This window comes from Poecilia reticulata, linkage group LG9, assembly GCF_000633615.1.
Source record: "Poecilia reticulata strain Guanapo linkage group LG9, Guppy_female_1.0+MT, whole genome shotgun sequence".
NCBI classification, from domain to species: domain Eukaryota; kingdom Metazoa; phylum Chordata; class Actinopteri; order Cyprinodontiformes; family Poeciliidae; genus Poecilia; species Poecilia reticulata.
In genome coordinates, this window is record NC_024339.1 from 15,335,097 (window position 1) to 15,340,096 (window position 5,000).

Here is a 5,000-nt window from a genome sequence, read left to right on the forward strand (position 1 = left end):
AGTCAGTGAGCTTTTTTGCTTTTGCCATCAGGAGGTCTTGACATTGTAAAGACTTGACAGAAAATGACATGGAATCCAGATTTTTGCACAGCTTTTGGCTTTTAAAGACTATGGTCTTAAACTTTTGATCAGCTGAAAAAATCATGTTTGAGTGTAAATGCAGTTTTCAGAAAATTCCCTGTTCAAAAGTTCTTGTCTCTTGCACTGATTTTTTCCTTTAACATTGTGAAGCTCAACTTAGAACCTTCTTAAGATCCAATAGTGCAAAATGCAAATTCTTGCAATTTTTTGATTGGTCTCAAGATTTTGATCAGGAGTGTATATCAAATATGACTTGAAGGAAATTACATATGGTAATTTAACGCCTGTAAATTGGGCCTCTGTCTCTTTAAAAACTCCTGCTCGTTCTAAAACTCCGCTTTCTGGAAGTCATCACAACATCACTCCTCTATTAACCCTTTAACAAAGTTTTTAGCAGCGTTTACACTGAGAAGAAACTTGTGCAACGAGAGCAGCAGATGCGCAGTTTGCTAATTGCCGCTGGCTAGTCTGAAGGAGTCGCTCTGCGAGGCGGAAGCTCTGAAGCTAGGAAACTGCAGCTCTGAGGAGCTGTGTATCGAAGGTGGAGCTAGGTCTGCCCAGGCGTTTTGCACAGCTGAATGGTTGCCATGAAGATTAAACAATTTCTAAAACATGCATAAAAGATTCAGAGCAACACTCCAGGTATGTTTTTGATGAGGAAATAACATTATAACGTAATGTAAGGTGCAAAAATGTCAACTTTATATGAAATCGTCCCTTTAAATCTATCAAAACTTATCGTTTTTCTCCTAAAAGAATAAACCAGCAACTGCTTAGATGGTCTTCTTTTGAGTTTTACTAAAAATTGAGACATGTGATTTGAATCATAAATTGAAAAATGTTTTGCATTTTTACATTTTTTTCAGCACATTTTTTTTTTTTAGATAAAACATCTGAATCAGTGAAGATCTGAATCAGACCATAGAAAACCCGATTGGTGCTATGAACGCCAATTAACATAAAAAAGAAAGCCAGGAAGTAAATTAATACCTTAGACTTTAGATAGAACAAATTACATAACAAGTAGCTCAATTGATCACGAAATTACAGGTTTCTTGGTGTTAGTTTTAATAAAGGCACAAAAATAAAATGCTTAAAAAAATCTGCCAAATATCAATCAAGCTTGGGGAGAAAAATGACAGCATATAGAGCTCTGAAAAAATAAAGAGACCACTTAAAATGATCCGTTTCTCTGATTTTACTTTCTATAGGTTTATGTTTGGGTAAAATGAACATTGTTCTTTTATTCTATGAACTGCTGACAACATGTCTCTGAAATTCCAACCAAAATGTATTATTTATTTGGAGAAAATTAGAAATTGTCAAAATAATGAAAAAGATGCAGAGCTTCCAGACCTCAAATAATGCAAGGAAAACAAGTTGATATTCATTTAGAAACAGCAATACTAATGTTTTAACTGAGAAATCAATGTTTGGTGGAAAAACCAGGAGGTTTTCTATGGGGTTCAGTGCAGTGGGCTCTATATTTTTTCCAGAGCCGTCTTTAATTCATTAAATTTCAAGCTTGATTGATATTTGGTAGATTTTTCAGCCTTTTATTTTTTTGTCTCCGTTCAAATTAATGGCTGAAGGTTTTGCCCTTCACCAGTTTCTAAACTCGCTGCACCATTTCACCTCCTCCAACTTCCATTATTCCCCATGTAAATAAATAAACTATTGCACAAGTTTCTTTTTTTAATTTGTACTTTAGCTTTATCATGAATTATGGAGATAAATAGTCATTAAAATGCTCAAGTTTAATAACATGACATCTGAAAATACAGCATTCCTCACATTCACTCTGGTTTTAATCCTCATTTTGGCTCATAAAATATGAGAAAACCGAAATGACTCTGAGTGACCCGATAGTGGACGTTAAGTGGAGTCCGGTCACCATATTAACCTCCAGTAGACGGCAAGTTACTTTAAATAATCAGCTATTAAAGCACATCATATCCCTGGGGGCTTATTAATTAATTGGAAATGTCCTTTTGAAGACAGCTTCCATTTGTAAATGAAAGTTGTCTTGGAAACAACAACAATGGTTTAAAATTGTGTCAGAACCCATTTGTAACACATGGCCTTAGAAATGGACAATCTGCTAATTTGTTTGGGTTTATGCTAGAAAGAAACACAGAACTGCACAGCACATCTTTCTCTTTTGTGTGTTTTCTTTTGTTTCCATTTATTGGGCTGCTATGTTAACTGTAATTTCCCCCAACAGGCAGGGTTTTCCTCAGTGTATTATAAGCCTGGCGGGCCACCAGTCTTTACTGGTGCCCCCACCAGGCTAAACATTGCTTATTTATTTAAGTTTTCAAAAAATGTTTGCAACCACCAGGCTTAGCAAGTTTTCTGGGGAAAACATTGCAACAGGCATTAACAAAGAGTAGCTGATCTTAAATGCAGAAGTGGGTAGTAACTAGATACAGTCTCAATTACAATTACTTGGGTAATTTTTTGGAAAATAAAAGAAAGAGCAAGCATATTTTGACCAAAATACATTAAAGTGTTGATATAAATATTGGTTTCATAAGCTTAATGTTGGAAAAATGTTATTTGGAAAGTAGTATACTGCTCAAAAAAATAAAGGGAACACTTCAGTGTTCACTTAAATGTTAAAGTGTTCCCTTTATTTTTTTGAGCAGTGTACTTCTGCTTTAATTTCTTTTTTGTAGCTGTGCCATCTATTTGTATTAATTTTAGTCTTTAAAATAGCAGAATTTATACATAACGTTACATTTTTGTCTGCCTGATGACATTTATTCTAACCATTAAATCAGATCTTATGATTGAGAACTCACTAATGAAGTAGCATTTTACAAAATGTTTTGAGTAATTTCTTTACTTTTACTTTCACTTGAGTGAAATTATGTTGAAGTAGTGAACAATGTTTGTGTACTTTACCAATTTGTGATTAAAGTGCTAGATCTCAAAGAAAAGCAGGAATCGATATTAACCAGAAAAAAGCAGATTGAATCATTTCTAGTAAATGATTCAATTTTAAAAAAAGGCAGGTGAATTTTGAAGCTTGCCTGCTAGATACTTACAGACATTGAGTGGTTAATACTGCCAACCAACATTACATTTTTACATTAAACATTTAATCTAATTTTAGGTTTAATTCACTGATCATTGGGAGCTTTTGCTTTTGCGTATTTAATGCCATCCACGCAAACACATGGAGACCAGCTTCACAAACAAAACAAAGAGCTTTCTCACGGCAGCTGCTTTAACACATCCAATATCTATGAAGATCGATTAATCAGGTTTAAAAGTGTAAAGTGAAATGGACTGATCCACTCAATGTGACTTGACGTGCGGACGCGCACACAGGCTCCTCGGCAACCGAAAGGTAAATAATGTAAACATCCATACGGTGTCGATTAGCGGTCAAAAGCCACCAACATCAATTCAGGAGATTCATTTCGCTCACAAGCGATGCAGTAAATCATAACAGCTGGCAATGAATGTGTTGGGTTCATCACAAAACGACTGCGCACTCAGAAAAAATACACATATTTCACTGAATGATGTTTTAGCTGCCTGCGATGTTAGCATCAAGCTACCGGGCATCAAATGGATCAAAATAAGAAGATGTTGGGGGTTTATAGAGATGAAAATCACAACATGAAACCACTAAATGCCTTTTAATATTCAGACACACAGAGCTAGGCGTCTCCTGTTGTTCAGTAATGCGGGGCAAACATGGGAAAGATGAAAGGAGATGCTAATGTTGGCTAACGCTGTACTCCTAATATGGCTGCCTGTGCCCCTTTAAATCAAATTGTCTGCCGTGATTAAACCTCCATCACTGGCGGTTCGGAGCGAAAAATGTGTCCGAAACAAGCGAAACCTGCCCGTGAGGAGGCGAGGGGACGGCTAACTACGGTGCAGATACGCCAAACACGCTTGTGGCTCCGGAGGAAGAGCAAAGGGGCAGCACAGATTTTGATGCCGAGCCGAAAGATGCGGGTAAAACAGAGAAATAAAGATGCAAATACCTTCAGTGTGTCCCATTCTAAACACATACACCAGTCTGCAACCGTTCCTCTTAATCTAAAGGAGGGGGGGACAAAATCAAAAAAATAAAAAAATATATTAATCCCGTAATGTTGACAAAGCTCAGGCCTTTCCTTTTTTAACGCAATTCTCAACAGAGGAGATGATGATGGGGGGCGGGGGGTGCTGTTACGCTATATGGTCGCTATCCAATCCCAAAGCCTGGCTCTTCGTCGTGTGCTAAGACCCCAGCATTTAGTCGGAACCCTGTTGGAGAAAGACACGTCTAATTCTCGCCCCTCCTGCCTTCTTAATGCTCATCTCTAGCGTCCTCTTCCTTTAGTTTCACAAAAGCGCTCTGCAATGTCGCTTTTAAGTCCCGCTTGGTTCAAGGTATGGCAGGCTGTTGCACCATATAATCAAATAGCACTCCTGTCTCTATTTTTTTTTTTATTGCTGCACGGAATTTGAAACTCGCATGTGTGAATGACGTCACATCAGTCAACTCAATTATTCCTGCGCTCCGTTTAGCACGGAATATGAAAGGCGGATGTGTGAGTGACGTCACACAAGTCAAGTAAAGTTGCAGAGTACCCAAATATTGTACTCAAGTAAAAGTAACACGACTTTAACGTATTTTTTTAAAACTCGAGTAAAAGTAAATGTAGCCATCCAAGAAATTGCTCAAGTATTTGGTAGAACGTTTACTCAAGTTACGAGATCAAATGATCAAATATTACATCATCAGATAGACCAAAATATAAAGTTAAGTGGAAACTTTGGAAATGACAAGAATTCAAATAAGTAATGAAAAATAACAAAATCAGACAAAAATATTTTTTCTCCAAATCAGTTTCTTCCAAGAAAAAGCTTATGAAACTTTAACATAAACTGCAAGTGTGTGTGTCTGTGTCTTT

At 36.7% G+C, this 5,000-nt stretch overlaps 1 protein-coding gene across 1 annotated transcript in view; it reads right to left on the reverse strand.

The window, feature by feature from the left end:
• LOC108166559 (histone-lysine N-methyltransferase NSD3-like) overlaps positions 1-4,453 on the reverse strand; it is a gene marked incomplete at its 3' end in the record, with an annotated part of 10,246 nt that extends 5,793 nt beyond the window's left edge. The window contains exon 1 of the mRNA XM_017306536.1: positions 4,086-4,453. The remainder of the gene's footprint in view (positions 1-4,085) is intronic.
• Positions 4,454-5,000: the final 547 nt, after the last annotated feature.